We start from the raw sequence: 12,055 nt of genomic DNA on the forward strand, positions 1-12,055 counted from the left end.
TGGTGGCCTTGAGAACTCACTGGGGGGGGGAGGGCGTTAAGAAGGAGCAGGATGCAACGACTGATAAGATGTAAGGGGCCGATGAGGAGGAGGGAGTACGGCCTGGGGCATGGGAACGGGCACTGAGGGACACACTGAGTTCTGAAGAATCTCCCTGAGAGAGGCCTGAGCAGAGATGGGGGGGATCGAGGTGGTATGAAGCCTCTCCCCACCCTCCAGGTGAGGCTGGTGAATAAGCATGACATGAACCTGGCTCTTAGCCTTCCTAACCACGTGGTCTCGAGCTTGTTACAATCCCAATTCTACACCTCAGTTTTCTCATCTGTGCAATGGGAACAATAATAGTGACCTGGGAGGGTAACTGAAGGACCGTATCAGAGTGTGCATTTGCAGGACCCAATAAACAATAATTTCCTTTCCCCCAGGTGGTATCCAGATAGCCAGGGGCCGACTTGGACTGGAAGGGCGGGTGTTCCCTGACTGCAAAAGAGTTCCAGGAGGAAAGGAAGGAAAAAGGAGAGCAGAAGACAAACCCTCATAAGGGATGAGACAGGAGGAGCAGAGAGGGTGGGGAAGGAGAGGAAAGTGAGGTGGGGCATGGAGGGGATATAGACCCTGTGGAAACAGTCAACTGTTTGAGGGCCTTTTGTGGGGAGAGGGTGTGACAAAGTTCTTGCCTGGAGGGAGAAGACAGGAGCTTTGAGAATGAGTTTGGAGAAGACCTGAAGGTTTGGAGAAACCAACTGCTCACAGTCTTGGACCTCTAAGACCAAGATGACCCTCCTCCAGGGCCAAGTGTGGGTCCCAAACTGGCACCCCTCCTCCTCCATGGTGGTGGTTCAGAGCAGAGACCTGTGGGAAGAAGGAGGAGGCAACTTCTGAATTATTCTGAATTGTCATTGAGGCTCCTGGCAACTCAGGGAAGCTCAGCTGTCTCCATGTCACCAAAAGGGCACGCCGACTGGGCTGGACTGTCCACTGGCTGACAGCTCATGACTGATGACCCAAATGTGCCAAGGAAGGGATGCCCAAGTAGGCGGGACCATTGGGCATGAGTCGGAGTATCAGCTCTGGTGTCTCATGAGACCAGGAGGCCCTCCCATCTCCTCTCTCCAGCTTCTCCAGGAGCCTAGGGCCTAGGGTAGTCCTATACTGCCTCCTTTGCCTTCTCAGAAGACCAGTGCAGGAGGTGGCTGGAACTGGGGTAACTGGTGTGAACTGGGCCCTCTCCTTCTGGGTGAGAACAACTTTGGCAAGCAAAGACAAGGGCCCAAGAGAGGGTCTTCGACCTGAGAAGTCTCTCTTAACTGTGATTCATGGTGGGTAGGAAGCTCTCCAGGCCTCTCGGGTGCCGGGCAGGAGGACAGGAGAGAGAGGCGTGGCAGGGTGAAGACCTGCTGGCTGGAGAGGGTGAAATTGGCCTGGTGCAAGGGCTCACATTGACAGTGACCTAGGAGCTGCCCCAGCTTCATTTGCCAAACCCAGGGGATGCCTGGAAAGCTAAGGCCAGGAGCCACGCACTGGGTATTTCCAGCCACGGCAGAGGCCGGGGTTTAGAGCAGCCTCCACGGCAACTTTCCCAGAGCTCCTGGCTTCCCCTTCACTAGCTCCTTCCTGTCCCCACCCTGGCCAGTGAGTAGGGAGGCTCAGGGCTACCTCTGCATGGAGACCCCCAGGCTAGTGGCTTTGCCCAGCCTGTCCTTGCCTCCTGACTTGGATCCCTTAGGGCCCAGCGGGCTCTGAGAGTGGCCAGAGAAGAGGGCACAGGACAAAGGCATTGCTGGAAGTCACTGAGCCAAAAAAAGAACTATGCTGAAGGACATGATCGGGTGGAGAACAGCCTGAGTTCAAAGCAAAGCTCCAGCCACCCTCTTGGACGAGCTTCCCTACCCACTAGGGGTATAGAAGCTATAGAAGCTTCCTCCCCTCCTCATCCTCTGCCTCGACTGTCCTCTCCTTTTACCCCTTCCCCAGCATACAGGTCACCCATCCTGAAACCTCTTTCTCTGTAAACTTTGCCCCCTGGGAAGCTCTCCCCAGCCCCGCCTTCCTCCTCGGCCCTCACACTGCTCTTCTGGCTCTGGCCTTCCACTACCCCGAACCCTTGGTATCCCTGGGTCCTTTTGTGCACTCCACCTTTCCCCTTTGAGCAATAGCTCATCTCCTGGAAGAAACCCTGACCTCATTTTCCCACACAACCTCTGATCTCTGATCCCAGCTGCCATCGAGGACTTGAAGCAAGCAAGAGATAGGGGACGGGGCCACACCTCTCCCAGCAGGAACCTGGTCATAGGGGGCCACCTAGATCAGCCCTGGTCCCCTGTAGTCTCCCTAGAAGGAGGCTCGATCCTGAACCAGGAAGTACCATTTCAAATACTCTCATACACAGAGGAAAAAACCAGGGACAGGTGCCAGTTCTGTGAACAGCTGCGTGCACAGGCAGATCACTGTTCCCTAGTGAAGGCTGAGGAGGAATCCAACTGCCATGGTCAAGTAGGTAATGGGTCTTAAGCAGAGGATGGTGACTGGCTGTCTCCTTCTTCCACCCCAGTCAGAATGAGAGGAAACAGGCTTCAATTGTGGCAGGAAGGATTTAGGTTAGACATATGGGAGAACTTCCTGTGACAGAGTGTCTACCCTGTGTATCCTAGCTGTTAATCCAGGTTGAACTCTCCCCTGAATTGATGAGAACTGCATGTTGATGCTTGCTAATGAGTAACTTGCCTTGTCTATGATTAGCAAAGAAATCCCAGCCCAGAGAATTCTCCTTGTGTCTAGATTGGATGCAGGGAAGAAGTCCAGAGAGACCTGGAGGTACCAGGAGCTAGGCCCCCTCTTAGCCCCAAGGAGTTTTTTAGACAGCATTTAGGCCACTGTGAGCCAATATCACTTTGCCTGCCTGCCCCAGCCCTCTGGCTGCCATTCTCAGAAAATCAAGCCCTACAAGAGCTGTCCAGCCACACGAACTTTGTAGCAAAAGATTTAAGGTCTGGGAGTGCAAAGAGAATTTCCAGAGCAATAGTGAATAGTTAGGGTCTCCAACATCAGGAATTTCAGTAACATCCTCAATTAACTCTGTGCATTTAGAGATAGACAGGTGTCAACACTTTTGTGCCCACTCACCCTAGTTTCATGAGTCCTGCTTGGGTGCTGTGAACACACCCACTGTTGGAGCCATTCTGGCTGCCAAGATGCCGGTGCTACCCTGTGGCCAACTCCTCTTTCCTACTTCCCCTCCTCTCCGGTGTGGCTTGATCTCCTCCTCCCATTGCTGACTACGGTCCCTCTCCAGGAAAGGAGGAAGCCAGGGAGACCTGGGACAAGTCTATCAACATTGCTATCAAGAAAAGAGAAGGCAAAGCAACAAAGGTGTTTCATCTGGGGCACGGCCCTGTAAGCCCCATGGTTAGTTTTCCAGGGCGCTTGTGTGTGTGTGCGTGGTGTGTATGTGGAGTTTAGGTCCATCAGTCACCCAGGTGTGAATGAGGTTTACCATGTGCCTAGCACTGGGCTCAGGTTAGGCCGTAGAGGAACAGAAGATTCAGCCCCTGTTGCCCATGAGACATGGAGATGAGATTGAAGCACATGAAAAGGACTGTGGCCCAGGCGCGGTGGCTCATGCCTATAATCCCAGCACTGTGGGAGGCCAAGGCGGGAGGATTGCTTGAGGTCATGAGTTCAAGACCAACCTGAGCAAAAGCAAGACTCCGTCTCTACTAAAAATAGAAAAAAATTAGCTGGGTGTGGTGGTGTGCACCTGTAGTTCCGGCTACTCGGGAGCCTGAGACAAGAGGATTGCTTGAGCCCAGGAGTTAGAGGTTGCAGTGAGCTAGGCTGATGCCATGGCACTCTACCCAGGGCAACAGAGCAAGACCCTGTCGAGAGAGAGAGGAAGGAAAGAAAGAGAGAGAGAAAGAAAGAAAGAGAGAGAGAGAGAAAGAGAAAGAAAGAGAGAGAGAGAGAGAGAGAAAGAGAAAGAAAGAAAAAGAAAGGAAGGAAGGAAAGAAAGAAAAGGATTGTGATAACCTGTGGACCAGGTTTCAGAGAGGGACTGGGACCTCATGGACACAGGCTTTATGGGGGAGGAGGGATCACACTGGGCCTGGAACAAGAGCAGAACTTAGAGAGAAGAAGGGAGGGCATTCCTGGCAGGGGCAATGAAGAGAGGCACAGGATCAGGGTGTGAATGAAGTAGGTGGAGCTGGGGCAGGGGCTCCACGTGTGGAGGGTGGACCTTAGGTTAGATAGCTAGGGTATGGAAACGCACCAGGCAGATGAATTCAGACCTGACTGATAGGCACTAAGGAGCCTGCGGGTTCTGGAGCAGAGGAGGGTGTTCAGTACCATTGGCAGTGGCATGCTGGGTAGTCTGGAGCAGGGCGGTACAGAGAGAAGGCCTGCACCTGGGGCTAGGGGCCAGGTGTGCATTGATGACCAGGTTATGTCCCTGTGTTGGCAGCTCCCACGTGTAGATGGCTGTGCACCTGAGAATGCCAGAACCCTGATGACCTGCTGGGACAGGCTCCACATTTTCCTTGATGGCAGCTGCTCTCTCCTCTCACTCCCAGATAGGCCCCTGTAAACACAAGACCAGCATCATGGCTTCCCCAGCTCCTACGCTGAGGAAGTATGCCACTGTCCTGGCCAGCCCTTACCCCTTCCTCCTTGTTCCCTCAGAGGCCAGAGGCCCTGTCTGGCAGCCTAGACTTGCCTGGAAGAGGAAAAAGGGTTGAATCAGGCCTGGAACCCACAAAGGAAGTCCAGAGGTGTCTTGGGGAAATGACCTGGAGGCCTACATCTAGAAGCTTAGCATGAGGTGAGCTGCCAAGGGGCACTGAGACCAACTTCATATTCTATAGATGACTTGAATACTCCTGGGGACAGGACTCTCACCACCTCTCCAGGCTGCCCCATGCTCTTTAGATGGTTCTGGTTATAGAAGGTACATCCTCTTGTTGATCTGGAAGTCTGGCTGTGGTCAGCGTGGGCTGGTGCTTTGGGAGGGCTCTGTTTGGTCTGGGTCTCGCTGAGGGGCTTCTGGAATGACACTGCCAGAGGGAGGGTCCACCAGGCTTTTGGGTCTGGGATGGCTCTGCTGAGCCCCATGGGCAGCCTGCTGTACCTGCGTGGTGCCCTGGGGAGTTTAAGCGTGAGAAGTTTGCAGCTCTACTGGGGTGGGGCAGCCAGGGTGAGGCTGCCTGGGTCAGCTCTCCTCAGCCTCACCGGGAGGCCAGGCTTGGGTCAGCCTGTCACACGGGCCAGCCCTCCCCAGGCTGAGATCATCGTCCTCCAGCCTCCATGGCAGCCCCCACCCCCAGCTGAGCTCACTGCCCTGGCCCGCTGGGGGACATTGTTGTCGCCTGGGTCCCTCCCTGGGCTCAATGAGCTGTTTGTTGGCACGTCCGGCGAGGGTAAGGGGAGGGCGGGCACAGGGAGCCCGCACACAATGGGGATTCCGTCCATTCTGAGGTGGCTGCGGGAACCAGGCTGGCTTTGTCCCGTGGACCCTCATTCCCACCATTTAGCGGAGCCGGAACTCCAGGCGGAAGGCCCCGTATAAGAACAACAATGTCGTCACCCTGTCTGTCGGGGAGGGCACTGCAGGCCAGGCCTCCTGGGGTCCCAGTGACCCACAGCCTGGGGAGGTCTGAGGGGCACTTCGGACAGGTCCTGGGACCAAGGTTGTGCCTCAAATCTGAGGGAGACACGGGCAGGCAGATGGATGCCCTTTCACCCTTCACCTGCCCTGCCAGTCCCTGAATGAGGTGGCCCCTGGCATCCCTGGCCACTTCTGAGTGCAAAGAGCGCTACCGTGCAGAAGAGACCAATGCATCCTTGGTCCTTGCTGGGTGCTGTGCGACAGAGGGGCTGGCTTAGGGGCAGCCTGACCTGTAGGCCTTTCTGCATCCAACTTGGGCAAAAGTCTCTCCTCAGCGCTGGGCTCGGGTCTGGCTCTGGGCCTCTAGCCATGCGAGCTGCCCCTTCGGAAGTGGTGCTGGCCGCTCAGACAACAAGTGTTTATTTTCCAGCGGGGGGGACAGGACGTCACTGCGTTTCCCTCCTGCCTGGTGCTGCAGTGGTTCTCACAGTCTGGGCACTGGTGACATCACCAGCCTTTCCTCCTCAGCCCCGGCCTCCTTGCCTCCCCCTCCCAGCCCAGGCCCTGGCCAGGCTGCACAGTGCTGAAGCTCCTGCCTCCAGCGCGGGCGCTTCTGAGCAGGTCCTCACGGAGGGCGTGGGAGCAGCGAACTGGACCGGCCCCTTGTTCACTCACTGCCCTTGGCATTCAGGTCAAGCCCAGGGATAGCCCCTCTGTGCTCTCCCCACCAGAGCGGTTGGCGTCCCACCCAGGGCATGCGCCGAGTGTGACACTGGCCCTTTAAGGGTCTTGGGAAGCCAGAACAACAGGAAATCCAAACGGCCTCATTAGGCAGCTCGAGCTCAGCACAGTAATTAGTGCCCTGAAAACAAAACAAGGAAAAGCAGGTGGTGGTGCCCCCCCATCTCTGCTGCCCCCGCGGCATGGCCTGTTAGTACCCACAGCTAGGCAGCTGGGATTGAACCCCCTCCCTCATGAGCCCCTCACTCCAAGCTCCTGAAGCCTGCTGCCCACTGCCCAGGCCAAGGGTCAGAGCCTAAGCTTATGGGGAGCAGGCCATGGCCTGATGGAAGCCCCAGGGACATGCACTGGGGCTTCCCCTCTCCCGCAGCCAGGTGGCCACTTGTCCACAGCATCCTCCACCTGTTTCGAAAATACTGTGATGGGGATTGGGGGCTGGTTTGGACTCCTCCAGAGGGAAAGGGGAGACCTCTGGGAATCGCAGGCCAAGAAGGCCCCCGTAGGAGAAAAAGCCTGCTCTGTGGTCCTGCCTCTCAGGCTTTCTTGTGAGCCTGCAGGTGGGCAGACGGGGTGGTAACCCACAGGCCCTCTGGAGAGACTCCGGGGACTTGCAAGCCCCCTCAAAGCCTGGCTCATTCTCTCCTCCCTCCCCGCCAACATTTGATGCAGTTGGAACCCCATTCTGTCCCTGACCACTGAGATGTCTCCTTTTATCTGTAATGCCAGGGAAGGGACATTCTATGTTCCACTTAAGAAACAAATATTCACTCAACAAATATTTATAGAGCACCCGCAGTGTTCCCTACGCTATGCAGGTGGGCAGTTCCTGGGAAGGCTGTGGGGAATAAAAATGGTACTACCTTGTGACAACTCATTACAGAAGGCCTGTGAGAGCAGGAACTGTGACTTTCTCCACGTGCACATCCCTCCACGGGCCCAGCACTTAGTAGGTGACTGGCACATGCTCGTGAACAATCAAAACGAACCAGAAATCACCTCTGACTCCGAGGAGTTTGCCACATAAGCCCAGGATTTGGCATGGCACAGCATTGGCTCTGTTTCAGGGCCCCTGGTGCTTGGGGAAGGTCTCAGTTTCTGGCCTTGTGCAGAGCTAGGGCTGAGGGCACAGTGGGGGAAGGAACCCTGGGTCATCCTGAGAACAAAGCTGGCATGACCCTGGCATGTGGGGAGGGGCTGGGCCAGGCGGGCCTGGCTGCAGGCTTGGGGGTGGATGCTGAGCAGGAGGGGGCAGGCTGGGTGAGGAGGTGGCCAGTCAATGGCCACTGAATGGAGCTGTAATTAAACTGTGGGTAGGTTTCTGGTCACACTCCTGTTGGCTGAGAACAAAGGCCCCAGGCTTCATTGCCCAGCGGGAGGGAGGAGCAGAGGCAAGGGGGTGGGTAACCCAGAACCTGCAATTGGGTTGGGCAGCTGGCCTCCAGCTGGGGCAGGGAACTCTGCAGACACCTCCAGAGGCCACCAGCCATGTGGTCATCTCCGAGGGGCCCCGATCTGAAACTGAGGGACCAGTTTTGCTGGTAGAGGTAGAACAGACCAGCCAGAAAGTGACTGAAGAGTTACAGGGTCATGGAGCAGGAGTTCTCAGCCCTGGCCACACACAAGAGTTACGGGAGCAGCTCCCTAGAGAGTCCTGATGTAATTGGTCTGAGATGAGGCCTAGGAGGCACGGGTATTTTCTAAAAGCTCCCCAGGTGACCCAGTGTGCAGCCAGGATGGAGAGGTACTGCTGGCTGGGAGCATGGGGCCTCACCTGCTCCGGCTTCCTGGCCTCTCACTGAGCCCCATAGTGTGCACAGGCCACACCCACCTGCTGGACCAAACAGCTGAGTGCCCCAGAGGGAAATGGGCAATAGAGTCCTCTGGCCTTTGGAGAAGACCTCCCCTTCTCCACCGCCCCCACGAGTGGAAAGTTACCCAGGGAAGCAGCTGTGGGCAGACAAAGCAAGAAGCCTGGGGGAGAGTTGCCCACGGGTGCCCATGGCCTCAGCCAGGCCCCTGGGAAGGGAGCCTCCTGCCTCACCCCAGCCCCCATGCCCTGGGCAGCACCTGGGAGAGCAGGCTGGGGACTGGGAGGGAAGAGAGATAGACTCAGAGCACCTGAGCCAGTGGGGCCTGGCCCCGTGCAGGGACGTGCTCCGGTCCTGAATCATTTCCCGGATATAGCTCACCAGCCCAGACTTCAAGGTTTTTGGGGGGAAATCTTTTTTCCAAGTTCCTCGATCTGTCATCCCCCTCCCCCAGCGGCCGGATAGGACTGGACCAGTGTCCTCTCTCGGCTCCCCCTCAGCCTCCCAGCTCAGACCTTCTCCACTGTGCTCCCTGGACATTGTTTTCCGCCTCAGGAAGTCTCTGATGCCCTGCACTGGATTTTGTTTTCCTTGTTATCGGGACAACTAATATTTTTTCCTGTGCGGAAAAAAAAGAGATTTTCCCAAGCAGATTACAGCTGTCAGTGAGGGGGGAGGGGGTTGGAGGTTGAGCCCTTCACCCTCCCCCTCTGCCACCCTCACAGGGCTGAGCTTTTGAATGAAGGAGGAAGCCCTGACCCCAGAGCCAGCCAGGCAAGCTAGAGCCAGGGGGGCAACTCTGGTCTCCGCAAAAAGTCAAGCCCCTCTCCTCTGCCTGTGGGGCCCCTGCTCCCTGCTGAGGGTGTTGTCAGTGAGCTAGGCCACATGTCCAAGGACAGGGAGAGGGTCCTGGGCTTGCCTTCTCTCTAGTGGGGCAGAAAAAGCAGGCTACCCACTAGCTGAGGGACGGGAGTCCCACGGCCCTTTGCAATTAATTCTTCCCAGGCCAGAATTCTGAACCATCAGGCAGCCCTGTAGGACCAGGGTGGCAGAACAGAAGGAGAGATACCTAGGAAGGGTGGGAGCACACAGGAGACCCAGCTGTGCCAAACTTGTGACTTTGGGCAATTCCCTGCACTCCCATGTGCTTTGGGCTCCCCACCTCCAACACGGACATATTGATACCGCCTCACCTACCTAAATGGTCATGTTGCGAGGACGCAGACAAGATAAAGTATCTGGTTCAATGTCAAGGGTTCTTATGACTGGTCAGAGGGTTAATGACTGGGCCTTTAGGGCGGGTACCTGCTGCATAACCACCACTGCAGTGATAGCACCTTGCCTAAGATAACCAAGTTTCTTTTCAAGTTAACAAAGGCTTTAGATGTGGGTTACTCAATTGTTTGTGGTTTGCAATGTATTAAGAAAATTAGGCCAGTCGTGGTGGCTTATGCCTGTAATCCTAGCACTCTGGGAGGCCGAGGTGGGAGGATCGCTTGAGGTCAGGAGTTCGAGACCAGCCTGAGCAAGAGCGAGACCCCCCCCCATCTCTACTAAAAATAGAAAGAAATGATCTGGACAGCTAAAAATATATATAGAAAAAATTAGCCGGGCATGGTGGCACATGCCTGTAGTCCCAACTACTAGGGAGGCTGAGGCAGGAGGATCGCTTAAGCCCAGGAGTTTGAGGTTGTAGTGAGCTAGGCTGATGCCACGGCACTCTAGCCGGGGCAACAGAGCGAGACTCTGTGTTTTGACTATAGTGTATAATCTATACATAGATATTCATAATCAAAAAGGTTTGGAGACCACCATCCTGGAAGATTAGTGAGGGTGTTATGGCCTGTTGTAAGCCACTTTCAGATTGGGTGATGGGGTGGGGGAAGGGAGCATGGGGGAGGGGCTGGTGAGCTGGGGGTGCAGAACCACACAGCAGTCTGGACCTTTCTGGCCACCACTGGTCCCCATGGCCTCCCTTCTCTCTGTCCGCTCTTTAGACATGCTTAAGTCCATTAAGGGTTCTAGGACCCTTGGCCGTCATGCTCCTGCAAGGGAGAGAGTGGTCCTGTGTGACTGCATACTCCCCTTACCCTCAGGCTGTCTGAAGTGTGGCTCAGCGAGGCTGGGGTCCCTGTAGCTGCCCTAAGTTCCATGTCATCCCCAAGAGAAAAGTCCCTGGCGGGAGGCGGCCCTCTGCCGGGAGACTGTTTCCTCAAGCGGCCAAGGTAAGAAGTGGGGGATTTCCAGCCCGGCCAGTGGGGCTGACTTCAGTACTGGGGGCTACTCTCCCTTCTCATGCAGCCCCGGCTGGGGTGAGGACAGGAACTCTGGAGTTAGGCCTGGTTGTGGGCAAGAGGGAGTGGGGACATCCGAGTCAGCTAGGCCCACAAGCCTCCAGGGCTACTCCCTGCTCAAAGGAACCCCAGGGCTGCACCTGCGACCAACAGAGACCCAGCCCTGGAAGACCCCAACGGGCATCTCCAGGAGCGGGTGTGGAAATCCAGAGCCATACTTACTCATGAGCCTGTGGGGAATGACTCAAATCGATGAATGCCCCTGCCTAACCCCAGGTTCTGCCCTAGGGCTGCTGGGTGGGCCTGGTTATAAGATGAATGGCAGGTCTAAATCTCATCTCACAAGGTTCTACTGACTGGCCAGCACTTCCAAGAATTGTGGAGAGTCAAAGGAGTCAACATGGGCCACCAGGAGCTGGGAGGCAAGGGCCTTACATCCCAGACCACCTTGCCCTGAAAGCTTGACGCATAGGAAAGGGGTGCGGTACCCTAACAGCATTCCCTGTATTTGTGCGCTATGCTCAGCTGGGCGGGGAGGGTAGGTGCAATCCTGGAGGCCAAGTGTTGGGAGAGGGAGGAAGTCATGGTGACCTGGTGATGGTGGCACACACAGATGTCCCAGCTCCAATGTCAGCCCACTGAAGCCTGGGTAAGGACTTAGGAAACAGACTCTTACTCTACCCTCATGGAGAGTCCTGTGCCTCAGACACACTTGTGAGTTTCATTTCATTACCTGGCCTGTGTGTTTGCTGTGTACATGTGCATATATGCTTTGTGCACATGTGTAGGTTTGTGTGATCGAGACATGCCAGGTCAAGGAATAGGTAGGGACTCATGCAAGGTCCCTAAGCAGAAGGAAAGCATCTGAGAAGTGAAATAATAAATCCAGCTACTGTCATTGTAGGCTAGTAATGTGGCCAGACCTGAGCCAGGGTTTTACATGCATTTTTACCGATCTGCACAGCAACCAACCCTCAGAGGGAGATATGATTATCTCCATTTTATAAATCGGTAACCTGAGTGAAGCTTAGAGAAGCCACTAGCCTGAGGTCACATGGTGAGCAAATCAGGCCAGGATCTGAATCCAGGTCAGTCTAAGGCCTAGCCAGAGATGTCTCTGCCAAACTCTCTTGGTGTGGTCCTCCTCAATTATGGCTGCCCTGGTCTGAGGTGACAGGCCCCTCCCCTCCCTTGTCCTCTCCCCTCCAGTCAAAGTGGCAAAGCAGAGCCTGTTTAAGGCCTTGAGGAGCCCAGCTCCAGGACACAGATCTTCACCCACAGAGCCAAGCCCCAGTTCAGAGAAGGTCTGGCTGGCCCTGGGCGGGATCAGCTAGGGCTGAGCAGGGCAGCTGTTTACAGTAAACAGAAAGCTCTTGAGGAAGGAAGGAGGGGAGGGGCTGGGGTCGTCATGGAGACAGAGACCAGCAGCAGGGCCTGGGCCCTGATCCACAATGACTGGCAATGCATCCCTGCCCCTCCAGAGCAGAGGAGGCCCAGGGAAGGTCTGGCTGGGGCAGCCAGAGCAGGAGAGGCAGACGCAGACCTCGTTATGCATTTCTACTTATTATTAACAATAACAACCACTGTTTATCGATCTTTTACAGCATGTCTGG

This window comes from Eulemur rufifrons, chromosome 2, assembly GCF_041146395.1.
Source record: "Eulemur rufifrons isolate Redbay chromosome 2, OSU_ERuf_1, whole genome shotgun sequence".
Classification (NCBI taxonomy): domain Eukaryota; kingdom Metazoa; phylum Chordata; class Mammalia; order Primates; family Lemuridae; genus Eulemur; species Eulemur rufifrons.